Source organism: Balaenoptera borealis, assembly GCF_965194805.1.
Source record: "Balaenoptera borealis genome assembly, chromosome: 1".
Taxonomy (NCBI): Eukaryota; Metazoa; Chordata; class Mammalia; order Artiodactyla; family Balaenopteridae; genus Balaenoptera; species Balaenoptera borealis.
The window spans coordinates 2,649,065-2,667,607 of record NC_138860.1 but is presented as its reverse complement, the minus strand read 5'-3'; positions in this window follow the sequence as shown (position 1 = coordinate 2,667,607).

Genomic DNA, 18,543 nt, shown 5'->3' with positions numbered 1-18,543 from the left:
GTTCTCATTACAAGAAAAAGACTTTTTTTTAATAAATAAAAATAATTCGACCAGCATTGGAGAACATTGGGGAAAGAGGTGAACATCAGTTTGGTACTATATCTTAAAAGTGAAATTGGGCATATTCACAAGGTAGCAATTCTAGATGTAGACATCAAGCCTAAGGAAACTATTCCTTATATCTGACTTAGGGAAAAGTAATACAAGCATTATTATTATTACTTTTTTTTTTTTTTTTTTTTTTTGGCAGTGCCATGCGGCATGCAGGATCTTAGTTCCCCGACCGGGAATCGAACCCGTGCCCCTTGCATTGGAAACTCGGGGTCCTAACCACTGGACCACCAGCGAAGTCCCAACCATTATTTATATTAGTGAAAAAATTTTAACAATCTGCATATCCACTAATGAAATAATTAATAAAATATGATATTATGCATATCACGAAATACCAGATGGCAATTAAAAACAAGTGTGTACATACAATATGTGTGTATATATAGAGATAGATAGATATAGATAGATCTCAAAAACAATGTTCAGTGAAAGTAAGCAAATCATAGAACAGGTAGGTATGGATCCATGTATATAAATATATATATACACTCATGAAACAATGCAACGTACTAATTATGAGTACACGTAAATATATATAAGATATTTTAAAAGCACATATCAAACTGAACATGGGCTCCGTGAGGTGAGGACAGAGGAGGGAATGGGATTAGTATTTAAAGGGAACTTGACCTTATCGCCAACATTTCATTCATTTAAAGAACTGAAACAAATGTAACAAAAAAGATAACAGTTGTTAGTTATGGATGATGGGAATGTAGTACAGTTTTTACTGGGAATAAGAAGAGAGATGCTGGACACAGATGGAAAAACTAAAAGGATTTCAGGAGTAGCTGGATTAGTAGAGTAGAAAGAAGGCTGAAAGAAGGAGAGTTAAATATTATACTCTTTTTTTTTTTTAATGATGAGAGGCTGGCTACACCATTAAAAGAACTAAAAAACATTTAGCTAGCTCCATATTAGAAAGGTTTGCTCTATTAATGAGATTTCCAGGTGATGTCCAACAAGAAGTCAGAATTCAAAAACCCAAGCTGTACTGAACAGTTGTCCAGGGAAAGTGAGAAATACAATGGTTGCCTGCATTGCTTTCCTTAACACACACTCTCTCGCGCACACACACACACACACACAGACAATTTTGTAAGGTCCCTAGAGAAACCCAAGGACCGTGCCCTGTACTCAACCAATGTTAGTCTCCCTCTTGGAAAGTCAGGTTCCTAAATTTTAATGTACTTTTCTAAAACGCCTGGGGGTCTGATCTCTGCTAATCAATTAGCTACTCTAGTAAGGCAACTTGGTAATGGTTTCCTTTCAGTAAACAACACAATTACTAGAGCAAATAAGGACCCAAACTCACACTGTTTAAATAAAAAATTTCAAACATAAAACTCTTTTTGAAACCAAACTCCTTAGTCTTTCATAAAGATAAACTTCCACTTATCCAAAGAATGCATTTATCTTTATTCAAGCGTGTCCCCTCCAATGTTTCATATTTACATGTTTGCATAGTGACTTTCTACCCTTTTGTAATGTGTTTCGCAACCCCTGAAAAAGTCAATAGTCTCAGCTCTTCTGTAAAGAGGGATACACAAGACAGTGGTCAGGGTGACTCACGGGCAGAGTCAATATTGGAACACAGGAGCCTGGAGCCTGGCATTCCCAGTTCCTAAAGCCACCGGCTTCCGCTAACCCCATAGAATCTACGCCTTCACAGGACTAGGCTTCTTGGAGGCCTCGGGGACCGGAATGTTAGTTTCCAAAGCTTTCTCCCTGAAAAGCAGTCAGAAATAAGAGCTGGTCTGCAGGTTGGAGCCCTTAATCATTTAAGAACATCTGAATGGAAGGGATTCCGCTCTTCAACCTTTGCTTTTTAATAAGGCGTAACTAAACTCCACGGATACAACCTAACAATCTCCTTCATTCATGTAACATTGCTGGTGAGTTTTTTTTAAAGGGTCCTCTGTTCAGACTGGGTTACATTCAGATCAGGGGTACTGTTAAAACTCTCCATGCTGTGTATTTGCTGGAATTGGTGCTATCTTGGACTTGATGAGCTCCTGACAGCCTGAGGTCTGGTCAGCTAGGACTGACCTTATAAAGCCAACAGTTAGGGGCTGCATATAAAGGGACTTAAGGGATTATTTTACCAGAATAAATTTGTTATGTAGCCATCCTGTGTAAATGGCATTTCTTTCCATTAACAAATTGAAAAGTTCATAAAGCACCTGAAATTAAATGATGGCTTAAAAAAATAAACTAACGTACTAAAATGGAGGTTTACCGACAAGATCGGGTGTTTTCACTTAAAAAAAAAACAAACCCAACCCGCTGTGGTTTCTGACTGTGCCTTTTTTCATGGGATTTTAAAACACTTTTACAAATTTTTTTTCACCATCACATATTTCTCATTCGAGTTTTATAAGTTAAAAAAAAAAAAAAAGGAGAGCTAAATAACTTACCCAAAGTCGCATAGCTAGATCATAGCAGAAATCAAATAAAAGCCCAAGTTTATGTAAGGATCTGATAAAGTGTATACTTTTTGCTAGGCTGTATTACCTCCTTATTTTATGTCCCTTAAAATATAATTGTTTCCATATCAGCGAGTGGTAACATTGACATAGAAAAGGGAGCCATCGTTAATTAGCAGCAGGTCCTTTCTTGAAGCAACGAAAACAATCCAAAATAAGCTATAAAAATAATGTTGTGTCTTATCATTTCACCTACAAGTTCAAGCCTTCATCGTATTCATTCATTAAAACACCATAAATCTTCCTTTCCTTTTGCTAAAATAGTCTCAAACTGGCGTACAAAGCACCAAAATGCACCTCGGCTGCAACACCCACAGATCCATCACTCAACCTCGGTCCATTAGTCTTGCCAAGGTCAGTATCGAGTATTCCTGAAATTTTCACTTGTAGAATGAATAGATGTTTTGTAAGGATTATCTATTCAGGCAGAAAAAAGGGGGGGGAGGGAATGAAAACAAGAAACAATTAGCTATTCAACTGGCACTGAGCAAATTCCAAGTATGAAATCCTTTGTTTGTTTTTATTTTGTTTTTGTTTTTCTGACCTACCTTGGGACTCCAGCGTGTGAAAAGAAATACATCTTGTGAGATTTTTCTAGAGCCTTTCCACAGACCTCTGTGGGGACACTGATGCCAGCTTTGGCTTTATTTTGCAGCTGGGGACTGAAACCCAGAGCGGTCTATTTGCATTTCAACACCCTTTTGTTTCCTGCCCCTCCAGAGGTTCACCCCATTCAAATAACAGGTAAGGCAGTTAGATCATTCTAATGACCCTAGAAAACTCAATGGAGGAAACGTGCAAACAAAGCGGTTATTTTAGCTAAAAACGACCTCTTACTTCATCAGTCAAGCCTACAAAGCCCAAGCTGGACCATCTTGTTAAAAATTTACCTAAGACTGTTCTTAATTCTCTCTCTGGCTCAGAGAAGGAAGAATGATGGACGGGCGGAGGGGGGAGGGGGAGGGGGAGGCGGCAGGGCCCAGGGCCCAGGGCCCAGCTCTGCCTTCCTGGAATCCCCCCTCAATAAATATCAATGAGATGTTCAGATGCTCATAGGAATTCACAGGTCACAGTATCGCGTCTCATTCTGAGAGGAACAGCCTCTATCCTTTCTGCTGAAGGAGCTCTCCTATAGAGCTCGAACAAGATGAAAAGAAAAATCCGTGTTAGGTGGAAACAGTTAGAGAAATCAGGTAAAGATCCAGCCAACCCAGGACCTGAAGGACACTTAACCCAGATGCTGCTGGTATACCATTCCCGTCACACCCCCTCAGATGACCGCATGGTCATGTGGTCCGGAAGGCAGCTTTCCAAGAGTTTACTCTTCTGAGAGGTATTGGCAGATAAATATTTGCAAAATTGCACATTTTAACAGGCAAATGCCTCAGGGTCCATGTTGAAGGTCAGTGTTTGGGAAAAGACTACAATCGTGAGGCCACAGAGTCACAGATTAGAGACGGGAGGGACATGAAAGTTCATTTCCTCAAGGCCCTTAGTTACGCAGCCAGTCTGTGCTGGGCTGGGAAACTTGGGGTAGGTCTCTGGGCTCCCAATCCCATGCTCTTTGGATTTCGGTTACCAAACCTGCTTAGGTAGGATCCTAGGACTCAGGGAGAGTATAGTGTATGGATTCCAGGACTTGGCAAGTCAGCCTAGGATGAAGACGTATCTGTCTAGATTTCAAAGGCCCGACCCATCTCCACCACTGAGTTGGACATCCAGCTCTTCGATAAGCATCTCTCCTTCCAACCTCCCTGACCTCCAGCGCCACCTGTTCTCAGGAATGATGGAGCCTCCAGTCTACTTTCTCCCCATTCATCAGCCCTCTGCTTCTTTCACTTTCCTCCTTCTTCAGTTTAGATTCCGCAATCTGTCATCACATCCTTCTCGCCAACCCCGTAAACTCCCTTCCCCTTTGTATTTCCCGCAAATCCATCCAGGAAGCCATCAGCCCTGGAGGAATGTGGGCATCTCCTTTCCCTTTACCTGAAGGTGAGCAGTTCAAACTCTGCTGGAGAACCTCCAAAGGAAGGGGGGTTCATGGCCACCAAGTTCAAATGGGCCCCAGCACTGCCCAGCACCTGTATTGTTTCTCCCTTCAGCTCACTCACCACCATCCTTAAACTTCCAACACACCCGTCTTGCCCCTCACCTCTTCCGGTGAGGAGGGCTCTCAGACCTCCTTCCACCCACGGCCCTGCCTTCCCTCCTGGTTCAAGATGCCTGGGACACCCCCCCCCTCCGCCTGGGCTTTGCATTCTCTCCTCACCATCATCACCCATGGCACTTCATCTCAAATCACACATCAATTCCATCCAAAAAGCCTATTGGTTCTGCCTTCAAAATATATTTGCACCAACCATTTCTCATCATCATCAGCAGGACCATCTCATCCAAGACTCAATCGTGTCTCATCCAGACGATTAACGGCCCCCCAGCTCTCACCACTGCCCTGTTACGGTCTATTCTCAACACGGCGGCCCCAGAGATCATAACTTGGAGCACGTTCATCCTCTGCTTGACGCCTTCCAGTGGGTAAACCCTTCCATTTACCCAGAGCAAACCCGAAGTCCCTACAAAGGCCTGTAAGGCTCTCTCAGCACTGTCCAATAGAACCTCCTGTGGTCATGGAAATGATCTATATCCCACTGTCAACGCAGTAGCCACTAGCGATGCTACGTGTGGGAAGTGAGCCCCGGAAACGTGGGTTTTACAATTGAGGATATAACTTTGGGGGGTCGGGGGTGGCCGAGCTGCACGGCTTGCAGGATCTGAGTTCCCCAATCAGGGATTGAACCCACGCCCTCGACGGTAAAAGCTCCGAGTCCTAACCACTGGACCACCAGGGAATTCCTGAGGATATAAATTTTTTTTTTTTTTGGTCCCTCTGTGCGGCATGGGGGATCTTAGTTCCCCGACCCAGGATCGAACCCCGGCCCCCTGCAGTGGGAGCATGGAGTCTTCACCACTGGACCGCCAGAGAAGTCCCTAAATTTTTAATTAAAAAAAAAACTTAATTAACTTTCATTAAAATAGTCCCCTGTGGCTACCATATTGGAGAACACAGCTCTATGGGATCTCCCCCTTCCACCTGGCCCCCCCTCCCTGACTCTACATCACACTATAAAAGCCCCCTTGAAATCAGGCAAAGTCTCCATGGCTTCCCTTCTGACTCAAAATAAAAGCCAAAGAATGTCCTTTTCTTAACCTACGCGGCTCTCTGAGGCCTGGCCACCGCCCCCCCCACCCCCCCACCCCCGCCTCCCTAGTCAGTCCCCGCCCATTCTCCTCCTTTTCCGCTCCAGCCACAAACAACACCGGCCTCTGCAGGCAATGGTACCAAGGACGCTGCTCCTGCCGCCGCTGCCTCAGGGCCTTTGCTCATGCTCTCCTCTCTCTGGGACGTCTTCCCCCAACATTCTCATCGCCAGTTCAGAGCCCCAGCACTTCCTGCAGGACAGGCCCCGGTGTCTTCCCCTGAGAGGATCTGATCCAACCTTATTTGACCTGAAGGCCCTGCCCCAAACCCACCCTGCGCTCTTCCCTGTCTCCAAGCCTTTTCTTTAGAGATCTTATCTCCATCTGATAAATAAATCATGTTTGTTTACTTGTTTATTGTCTCTCTCCCGCAGCAGGGCAGGGCCTTTGTCTGTTTTGTTCACAGCAGTATTCCTATTACCTGAAACAGTGCCTGACACTCAAAAAAAAAAAAGCTGAATTTGAGGAAAGAATGTGGATGGCTTTATGGTGCTAAAAACGACTTCCAACTGTCTCAGTCCTTCAGGCCACCCTCCTGCAGCTATTCCCTGGGGAGAGCTGAGACCTGGGTTCCTCTCTAAATATAGTATCCTCACTTGCAAGAGGGCAGCTGGGTGCTTTAACTGCATTGGTTCTAATCTATACAACAAGCAGAACCAGACAGGTGAGGTAAGCTGCTCAGGTTTAGCGGGAGTGAGCCTCACCTTGCCTCTCCAGGTGGGGTTTCCATAATCAACAGAAAATCCTTCTGTGGGCGGCTACAAAGATAAATGTGCTACAGTGACCACACAGCCTCATGCTTAAATCTCTCTTCTGACTCTATGCCTTCTTAGGAGGAAATGAGAATAATTACTTTTGTAACAGACCAAATGAAAAATAATTCAGTATTGCTAACAGGAAGTGAACCCTGAGCGAACCCACTTTCACCCTTTATCCCTCCCCTAAATGGCCCAAGTGTCTCTTATCAAATTGCCTTTAGATTTTCAAAATGCTATGCTAAATAAAATATTATTGGCCTTCATGTCTGAAGATGTTGCTGCTGAGGTTGCTATTTTTTATGCTAAACTGTTTGCAGTCAGCAAACAAAGTCATGGCCAGTAAATTCCAGGCCAGTCCCACAGACTGGGTCAACTTCCTGTCAACCTGCTGGACAGGAGTGAATGCTCTTTTTTTTTTTTTCCCCTGGGTTTTATGTTTAACATATTAATGAGGAGCAGGGATGACCTAAGTAAATTCAAGCCACAGGGAGTTAAAATAGTTTTCGCTATTAGTCTATAGGCCGTGAAGCCTCGCGGTGGAAATGGAAAACTGTAAACATAGGTTTATGTCTCACGTCCTGTTCTTCTCTGCTGTTGCCTGACAGCAGCACCAGTGAATGGGGAAATTACATCTTTGGCTACAGAAATGCAGACACGACTGGTGTCACCCACTGGACAGAAAACCTAAAAATTCTTAAGGACTTTGGGACTCCTGTTTCCAACATGCTTGCTTGTCAGAGGGGGAAACCCAGGTCAAGCAGTTTGCTGCAAAACACAGGCGCTGTAATGCATGCAGGCATCTTGATTTCCCTGCAATCCATGTGTTTTCACTGAAACCTCATGATTATCCTCCAACTGGTATGGGGGGAGGAAGAGAGAGAGAGAGAGAGAAGTTCCACGGAAGGCCTGCATATGACTGTTCTGATGCTATTCGCAGTTATGAATTGCAAATTACTTTTCAAAATTACTTCTCTCAAAATACCCAGACACCTGGCCCCAGGCTGCCAACCTAATGCTAAAATAGGCACCTTGACCCGCTCACCCCAGGACTTCAACCACTCAGCTGCCTTTGACCACAGCGACAGGTGATCCCTGCCAAGAGAAATATGAACAACTCTGGGAACCGATTACAAAATTGGGATTGATTCAAACTTTCCAAAAGTGATGGCTCTGTTGTTTGGAATGTCCTGCAGCCGGAACATTTTTCTCAACAAGTTAGCTCTATGTAATGAAAGCAATTAGAAGAAATTCGAACGTGCACACATCTCTCTCTGCCTAATGTGGGAATAATAATTAACTGCCCCAGAATCTAAGCACTGACTCATGGCTGATGATTCACCTTTAAAGTTGCGCAAAGAAAAAGGTCAAACCTTTTGTAAAGCAATTTAACAGTGTGGATCAAGAGTCATAAAAATGTCAATTCCCTTTGACACGGTAATCTTATTGCTGGAAACTGATCTTCAGAGATGATCCAAAAGAAAAAAAGATGTACACTACAAAATCTGAAGCAACCTAAATGCCCAATGATAGGAAATAGGTTAATTACGTACGGTACACCTTCCTAGTGAAATATTACACAGCCGTTAACAGGAATTAAGAAGAGCGTCACGATATGGGGACGATGCCAGTGTCGGCATTACTGTCAGACACAGTGAGATCGTACAGGCACGTGGCTCCGCCTCTGGAAGACCCCTGACTCACGCCCTTGGTCGGAGAATCTGTATCCTAGGCCCCTCCTGCTTCCAGAGAGGAAATGGTTTGTGAAAAGCTGTGGGTCCATCCCCTGCAGCCCCCTCGTGCTCTGGAAGGCAAGTAAGCCTTTCCTAGACTAGACTTTGGATACTGGACCCAAAGGTAGGAAAGTCTCCATCTGTGAGACCTTGGTTTTGATGTTTGTTTCTCAAAAGCAGACTTTCCCCACCCCCACCCCCCCCACCCCGAGAGGAGCAGCGCCCTCCTGGACACATCTAAGGCTCTCCTCAGGTAGATGGAGGGGACGGGGGGCTGCCCCTGGCACTGGGGGCTGCTTCCAGAAGGGGTTAATCATCCCCACAGACAGTGCAGGGGAGGATCCCCGCCTACACAGGCGTTCACACAGATACTGGTCCTTGATGTTTACACGTGAAAGGAGACACAGAGTGTATCTGTTAGAAAAAGCATTAAGTGTATGGGGGAAAAATCTACTAAAATCTACCGGTTTGTTTCATTGTTTTGAGATCAAAATGTTCCTAAGAACTCAGGAATCTGTCTAGAGAAGAAGAGCTTTTGCTCAGCTAATGCTTAGTAAACTCAGACACAGTCGTCTTGGTGTGTCTGTAAACAAGAAGAAATGAAAACAGTCGCCACTGTCATTACTGATATATGTGACTTACAGTGTTTCAAATGAATGCTTTTGTCGATAGTTCTTCAAAGGGAAAATTTTAAACTCTACAGGATTTGTTCTTATCTGTGGAGCTTTTCCTAAACCGTTGTGACTCTGTTGCTCAAAAACTGCTGTGACCTTGGGTCAAGGAGACACTGGCACTGGTGCTCAACAGAAAATGTGCTTCTCACACTAAAATGGCCACTTAAGCAAGAATGTGGAAATGATTTATCTCGCAGTGTTTGGAGTTGGATCTTCCCTCCAGATATGTCAGGACCGCATAATCCGTCAGGGACAACTGGTTATATGCTCCCAAACAAAGAAGAACGCTCTAATGGCCAAAAGAGTTGAGTATCTAGCATACAAAAATCACCTTAATAAAAGCTAAATTACCCACATCCCAAAGAACACAATCATCGACAATAAAAATAATGTTGGTTTGTTTTTTTAGCCACGCCACGCGGCATGTGGGATCTTAGTTCCCTGACCAGAGATCGAACCTGGGCCCCCTGCAGTGGAAGCTCGGAGTCCTAACCACTGGACCACCAGGGAATTCCCTAAATATGTTTAAGGGTTAAGAGGAGCAGAACATATTGTAAACTACATCTATTTACGTCACATAAAGATGGTCTTCCAAATATGACATGAAGCAGTGACATTCACAGAATATTAGGATAAAGTCAGAAAGAAAAAGAAAAGCAATCAAGTGTCATAACCAGAGGCTATTTATTTTGTTCACTTCAGTATCTCCAGGACCTAGTAGGTTCTCAAATAAATATGTGTTGAATAACAAATGGATAAATGCACAAATAAAGAAACAGAGCTCATCAAAATAGAAACACAGTTTGTGATGTGAAGTTATAGAGGCACACGTACTTCCTTTCACAAGTCGGAGGAGAGGCTCTATCCAAAAATGGATGTTGGCTACATACATACTATATTTAAAAATTGGGTGCTAAAATTTAGGTACAGAGGCTACATTTAAAAGATGGCTAAAATATGAATAGAAGCAAATTGGGGAGAAAAAGGCTGTCTCAGTAGACTCAGTCATGTTCGAGTTCCACAAGATTCTTGGTCAAATTGCCTAGCAGGTTTTGAGCACCTCACCTCGACCCCACCCTACCTTAATCTCCTCCACCCCTAATTCACCATTTCAGTTTTGCACACTAATGGGCTCAGAGGCTGGGACTGTTAGGATGAGACACCCACTGCCCAAGATGCATCTTCACTCTTCTAGAGTCCCGTCTAAAGCACCCCCATCCACACCCTTCCCTGGCTCGGGGTCCCGGGTCCTTCTTCGCAGCACTTATCAAAATCCAGTTATCTTGTTTGCTCTTCTCCATCTGTTACTCCCACTAGAATGCTACTCCCAGGAGAGCAGAACCTTCACTGTCCTAGCTTATCAGTGTCTTCCAGAACCTGACACAGTGCCTGGTACCTGGTAGATATTCAAATTCTTAAGAATGAATGAAGGACTAAAAGAATACTAGATCCAAGGGCGAGGCAAATACCTTATCAGTGACCACACAGGAAGAGCCCTGTAAACATGTTCTCAGACTGCTTATGCTAGGCTGCTATAGGACAATACGGAATTCTGTTTTTAAGTAAGATTTGGTAAAAGGCTTTCTAAGCGATTGACTTTATTCTCCATGGATGAACGATCCAAGACTCCCCATTGCAGATAGTCTCAGAAAGATCTTAACAGTTCAAAGTTCAAACTGCTCTCAAATTTAAGGTATGGCCTACGTTCCTAAGAGTACATTTTTTTTTTAATTGACATATTAACACCTGCAGGAGTCCAGCTATAGAATCAAGTCTATTCAACTTAACAAGCAACTATAAATGTCCTGTCACGTTTCTTAATTATCACCGGTATAGTAAAAATACTCAATTCACTAACTCAACAGTGAATCTGTAGAAACCCCAAATTTCTTCATTTTGCCCTAACCTAGTAACTTTAGGATACTCTAGTTTTTCATTCTATCTGGATTCTCAGGAAAAGACGTTACTTAATGGGACATTTTATGATCAGAGTTATGAAATTGAATCTAGACCGTCTCTAACTTTACTGCTGGTTCAATTCTAGCATCACTAATTGCAGTGCATTCACTTTGTGTTCCCTGAATTATTGATTGATTTTACAATATGGTCAGGTTCCTTGGGTGTCTTAGGTTCATGGTCTGAGTCTACTTTGAGTCATCTTGGGGATAGAAGATTGTATTGATACGATCCACACAATTCGTCGAATGTGGGACACAACAACCTAGATGAACGCACCCCAGATCAACCTCCTCGCGATACATTCAGACACGGTACCCGCTGATGTTTCATGGTATCGCCATGGTAGTTCAAAGTCTAGCTAAAAATTAAGAAGATTGAACATTCACTTTCAGCTGTTTCTTTTGCTTTCATCACCTTCTCCATATACGGGGTTTGATATAATCGATAAGATTTTTGCCTACAACAATAATCATTCCTAAATCAGGTATAGCATAGGGGTATGAACTCATCTGGCTCTGTTTTACTTTTGCACAGACATTATAGCAACATGAATGGAAATCAGTATAAAAGAAGAAAAAAAGTATGAATGGCATAATACTGCCATTGCACCAAACCAAGTACATCATTCCTGATCTGTACACGAACATAATCTTAAATTGCATTCATAGTATACATGCTATTTGGGGTTTTGTCCTTTTTGCTTTATTTATTTCCATGTTGCCAGACACTTCACATTTATAATTTTCAGTGGTAAACATTCCATCTGATAAAATTCCATAATTTTTTTTTTAATGCTCCTTCTGTGGGACATATCTCTTGTGTAGGGGAGACCATCAAAAATAACACCACAGATACATCTGACTAGATTCTAAAACAAATTCTTGGACTGGGATTACCAAGTCAAAGAATATGAACATGTTCACATCTTGCTTACGTACATTTCCACCCAGATTTCACTCTGTTCTCAGAAAGAAGCATGAGTAATCTGGGTGTTCCGCGAAACGCAGAATGAATGTGAAAATACTATGGTTTTTGTTTATGTCAAGAAAAGCAGTGGAGAAACAGGAAAGAAGTCATACCAGGAACTGGTCCATCCAGCCTAGGAGTTTATGGGAAGTCATGGTCCCCTGAGACAGCTTAAGAGATGTGCCCCCAAAATAGCTTAGGTTTCCTTAGCACCATTTTGGAGTAATGATGCATAAAACTATCTAAATACACATTCTAGAAGGGAATTCCCTGGTGGTCCAGTGGTTAAGACTCAGCGCTTTCACTGCCAGTGCCCAGGTTCAATCCCTGGGCGGGGTACTAAGATCCCCTAAGCCATGCGGCGAGGCCATAAATAAATAAATGAATAAATAAATAAATACACGTTCTGTTCAGGAAACAGCTTAAAGATGCTGGCTATCCACCCTGATGGCCGGGACATTACCTGTTCTGTTCATCACTGCCCCCGAAGGGTCTCAAACAGTGCCAGGCAGGAACTACGCACCACTTGTCCACCGGCTCTGCTGCATCCGTGCTAAGAGCACTGAACAAAGTCTGAACTCACTACATACGTGTAAGTTGGGCAAAATTCTTTCTTTTCCACTCAGGGAATCTGAACGTACTGACCTACCTGTTATGTGACAGATCTCTTGGTCAGGACCCGTATCACGGAAGGAAGGTAACAGAAGAGGTGAGCCTCTCAGGGAAGGTCGGGTTCAGATCCTAACCCCTCTCTGAGGTCCAGCCATCCTAGCCAGGCTCAGCTTGATAAGGTGTGTCCCGCACAGCCCAGTACCCTGACACATGGCCACGCTCTTTGCTGAACGTCTTATATTTTTCTGTTCCCTAAAGGACCAATCTCTATATGAGGATATTATACAAATTTAATAGGAAGAAATAAAGTGAGAAACAGCCGTGGTGCCAATCAGGAGTAGCCCTCTTTCAAGGAGATGGAGGGAGGGAATCACAGAATGAAAAGACCAAACCAGGGGCTTCCCTGGTGGCGCAGTGGATAAGACTCCGTGCTCCCAATGCAGGGGGCCCAGGTTCGAGCCCTGGCCAGGGACCTAGATCCCACACGCATGTCGCAACTAAGAGTACACATGCCACAACCAAGGAGCCCGCCTGCCGCAACTAAGACCCGGCGCAACCAAACAATAAATATTAAAAAAAAAAAAAAAAAAAAAAAGACCAAACCACACATCCCGGGGGAAGCAGCAGGGGCCCTTCTGCAAACCTTACCACGTGCAGCTCTGCAGGGTCACCAGGGAATCCGAACTAAGGGAGAGCGGAAAAGAAAGCCCAACAAAGAAGAGGCTACACAACAAACAAAAAGCTTTATTCAATTGCCTCACAATTTGTTTGTGGCTTCTAGTTACTAGAAGTTGGTCGGTAGTGGAGTTCAGCACAAGCCGTCTTTACAATAGTGCACTGAGATTTCCTAGAACGGTTCCTACCGAAGCAGTCTTCAGGACGTAAGCAGACTCCACACTTTTCTCAACTCCATGGACAACCCTGCCCAGTCACTCATCACCAGGTTCGGGGCCCCCTGTCTGCAGCCACGCTGCAGTCTCCACATTCGCACTACCCACGTGGCTCTTGGTAACTAGCAGATGCTAATAGCTGTGCAAGGGAGAAAGAAACGGGATGCTGCAGTTCCAGCGATGACAAAAACTAGAGCAAAACTCCAGATGGGCTGCTCACCGCGGAGGACAAGAGTACAGCCGGGAGTGTTAAAGAATGTAACAGATCACCTCTGTTAAATAAAGACACAGGTTATAAACAACTAGAATGAGTTTCCGTCACAGTCCTTAATATTCATGTGGTTAAAGAGAAACCCACTCAATATCATGCAGCAACCTAAATGGGAAAAGAATTTGAAAAAGAATAGAAACATGTATATGTATAACTCAATTACTTTGCTGTACACCTCAAACTATCACAACATTGTTGCTTTTTAAAAAAAATTTTATTTATTTATTTATTTTTGGCTGCGTTGGGTCTTCGTTGCTGCACGCGGGCTTTCTCTAGTTGTGGCGAGCAGGGGCTACTCTTCATTGCGGTGTGTGGGCTTCTCATTGCGGTGGCTTCTCTTGTTGTGGAGCACCGGCTCTAGGCGCGTGGGCTTCAGTAGTTGTGGCACATGGGCTCAGTAGTTGTGGCGCACGGGCTTAGTTGCTCCGTGGCATGTGGGATCTTCCGGACCAGGACTCGTACCCGTGTCCCCTGAATTGGCAGGCGGATTCTTAACCACTGCACTGCCAGGGAAGTCCTCACAACATTGTTAATCAACCATACTCCAATATAAAATTAAAAGTTTTTTACAAATTGTAAAAAAAAAAAAAAAGAGAGAGAGAGAGAGAAAACCCGGTTCAGTCTCTCTTTATAATTAATTTTCCTTCAAAAAGGTATAGGATTTATTTGCCAAACACAGAAGTATCCTAGAACAATTCTAGACTTTAGAAAAACTCTGAACACATCCTAAGGACACTGGATTAAGGTGTCTTCTCTGCACGGGAAAGGCAGCATCTCGGCCGACTGACAACGCAAGTCAGAGTAGGGCCAGAAGTTGTCATATTAGCATTTTAACAAAGATCTACCGAAAGTCATGAAGATGAATTTATATTTCACATTAATTCAAGATGGAGCAAATAGTATTTCAATTAAATGATGAGAGTAAGTTTAAAGACACTTTGCATTAGCTTATTTTAAAACACATAATAATATTCCAACTAAAGCAACCATGTATCAATATACTCTATAACTCTGTGTCAAGTGTGCTTTTTGTTTCGGATAACACTGACACTTTATGAAATTTAGGCCACCTCATTTTTGTCTTTTGCAGAGCTTTAATTTTTACACATATGTGTATCACTGTAGACAAATTAGAATACACAGATAAGCAAAGACTTAGGGAAAAAAACCACCCACAACCCCATCACCCAGACATAACACATTGTTAACCATTCTAGACTTTTCCCTATGCATTTATTCTTATAAAAAGAAAATAGGGGCTTCCCTGGTGGCGCAGTGGTTGAGAATCTGCCTGCCAATGCAGGGGCACGGGTTCGAGCCCTGGTCTGGGAAGATCTCATATGCTGCGGAGCAACTAGGCCCGTGAGCCACAATTACTGAGCCTGCGCGTCTGGAGCCTGTGCTCCGCAACAAGAGAGGCCACGATAATGAGAGGCCCTCGCACCGCGATGAAGAGTGGCCCCCACTTGCCACAACTAGAGAAAGCCCTCGCACAGAAACGAAGACCCAACACAGCCATAAATAATAAATAAATAAATAAAATAAAATAAAAGACAAAACTGTAGTTCCCAGAGGCTCTCAAAAAAAAAAAAAAAAAGAAAATAGAAGTCATCCTATATTTTACAGCTTTTTTTTTTAACTAAATCAATATTGAGCACCTTTCCATTTTTACAAATTCCCTTAGTTTTTTTTGGTCGCGCCATGCCAGGGATTGAACCTGGGCCACAGCAGTGAAAGTGCCGAGTCCTAACCATTGGACTGCCAGGGAACTCCCCATAAAATCACTTTTAATGATTGCACTCTAGAAATAGAATGGGTCAGTCAGCTTGTCTGGACATCTAGAATGTTTCCATTTTTCACTTATAAACAGTGCTGGAATGAACATCATTGTTCATCTTGGTACACATCCACAATATTCCCATAGAAAACACCCCTAGAATTGTAACTGGGAGCTCAAATGCTCTATGAATATTTTAAGGCTTTTGACATAAACTGCCCTCCAGCAAAGTTGTACTTAAACTACGAACTGGCAGTATAGGAAAGTTTAGTCCATTTCAAAGGGAGGTTACATTAACGGTGTATTTAACTTACGTGATGTCTTAAATCAAAACATAGGCAATATCCATTAACAAAAGAAAAACAGCCAATGAACATTAAGAAAACAACCTTTGAAATAATCACAAAAATGCAAAGTAAAACGACTGCATTTCCCCTCTATCTAAATGGCAACATTTCTTAGAACCATCTGGAGTTGGCAAGAGTGGGCATCATGGGGCTTCCCTGGAGGCGCAGTGGTTAAGAATCCGCCTGCCAATGCAGGGACACAGGTTTGAGCCCTGGTCCCGGAAGATCCCACATGCCACGGAGCAACTAAACCCGTGCGCCACAACTACTGAGCCCGTGTGCCACAACTACTGAAGCCCGCGTGCCTGGAGCCCGTGCTCTGCAACAAGAGAGGCCACCGCAATGAGAAGCCTGTGCACCACATCGAAGAGTAGCCCCCGCTCGCCGCAACTAGAGAAAGCCTGCGGGGAACAACGAAGACCCAATGCAGCCAAAAATAAATAAAATAAATAAATTAAAAAAAGAAAAGAGTGGGCGTCATCTGGGCACTTTCATACACTGTAGCTGAGTGAGCACACATGCATACATTTCTGGCAGTGAATTTAGCAGTATCAAAGCCTTGAGAATATTCAAACTCTTTAACCTATATTCTGCTTACAGACTTAATCGTAGTAAAGTTATCAGAGACAGGTACAAAGAATTATACACAAAGGCATTCAGAGCTTTATATATTTCATCATCACAGCAGTGAAAAATTACCAACAACCAGTAACAGGGAAGCAACAAACTAGATTTTTAAAATTACACAGAAATATCATAAAAAGGACAAAAATGATACGTGCATAGGGAAAACTGAAATACGACAAAATGTTAATTACATGGTTTTCTAAGTGTTGAATGCTTTTTCTTTTTTTTGTATCTTCCAGCTTCTTAGCAATAAACATCATAGTCTTGATAATCAGAAAAAAAACAAAAGAAACGTAAAAATATATGCAGTCATTGAACTTTCTTTCAGTAAAGTAAAAATGCTCCCAAGTCCTCCTTACCTTCTGGAGTTTTATCTTCAGCATCTTGGCTTATACTGTTAACGGACTTTGTTCACCTAAAGGGCTGTAACTTAAAATATGTTTGCTTCTAAATGTTGTCCCATAATTTCTGGAGGCTTCATGAAAGTGTTTAAAATTTGCCTTTCTTTAGGATGATTTATATGAGCTTTTAACAGCATAGTAACTTTGCAATTAAGGCATACCTATGGCACGTTTGGCAATAAAAGATTTTTCCCTCGAATAAAAACAATTAAGAGTGACAGAATGTGGATAAAAGGAAAAGAATTAGTCACTTGTTCTCCATTTCATTGCCCTGTGCAACAGACATTTGGAAATAGAGCAAGGAAAAAGGGATGGGATGGGGCCTTTCGAGTTATGTGTTTATTCATTCAGAAATACTCAGAACCTGACCTAAATATTGATGTAAAACCTAGAGTCACAAACAGAAGCCCATTTTCCTCCCTTTCCATCTCTCTCCCTCATTCCCCCTAAGGGGACAAAATCAAGACAGGCGTGTAAGCTACTCCATCATTCAGGGGAAGGGACACTCTTCACTTTCTAGAACAGTGTTTTTCAAGTTATAGATTGGTTTTTAGTGGGTCCCTTTCAGCACTTTTTAAAAGATGAAATCGAATGAAATATATCAGAGGGCAATAACAAAGATTTTTTTTTTTTTTGGAAGAATGAGACTGTTCATTTATTTATTTATTTATTTATTTATTTGGTTGTGCTGGGTCTTAGTTGTGGCAGGCGGGCTCCTTAGTTGCGGCTGGCGGGCTCCTTAGTTGTGGCATGTGAACTCTTAGTTGCAGCATGCATGTGGGATCTAGATCCCTGACTGGGGATTGAACCCGGGCCCCCTGCATTGGGAGCGCAGTCTTAACCACTGCACCACCAGGGAAGTCCCAACAAAGATATTTTATGTGAAAACTTTGTATCTATTACACGATTTGTATCATAGGTGATGTAAAATGCATTTTTTTAAAAAATTTATTTATTTTTTTTGGCCACACCATGTGGCACACGGGGATCGTTGTTCCCCAACCAGGGATGGAAACTGCGCCCCCCCAGCATTGGAAGCACTGTGTCCTAACCACTGGACCACCAGGGAGGTCCCTAAAATGCATTTTTGACTGTGGGGTCACAGGCAAAGTTTGAAAGCTTCTCTTCTAATGCAATGGAGAAAAAAATGAAACCAACAACAAACTGTTCTTCCCCACTCAGGATCAAAATTAAATCCCCAAATCAAGTATTCCTGGAAAGTATGAAAAACTAACGTGGGGCAGGATTCCATAGTCATGCCCTAATCCAAGCCCTAACCCTGCAGAAGTTTTGAGTTGCCTGAAGTCAAGTGAAGTGTTCGCAGCTTGGCCACACTGAGTCCTGGTCCATTTGTTGACACCGAGTTTCCCTGTGACACCGTGATTACACAGCCTGTTACACCACAAACCCCAAGCTCTCTGCACTGCCACTCTCCTCGCCACACTGCTCCCTTCAAAGCCTGCCTTTGTAACCCCGGCAACTCACATCCCAGATTAAACTCTGCTACCCCCAACCTCCTGTTCCCTTCCACCTGTCTCCCCACAGCCTCTCGAGGGGAGGCAGCCCTTCACTAGCGTTAACAAATATTCAGGGAGCGCCTTCCAAGGTCCCAGCCGCGTGCAGCACCATGAGGCGGTGATGGAGGGACCAGTTCGGGGTCCGGCTCGGCCCTA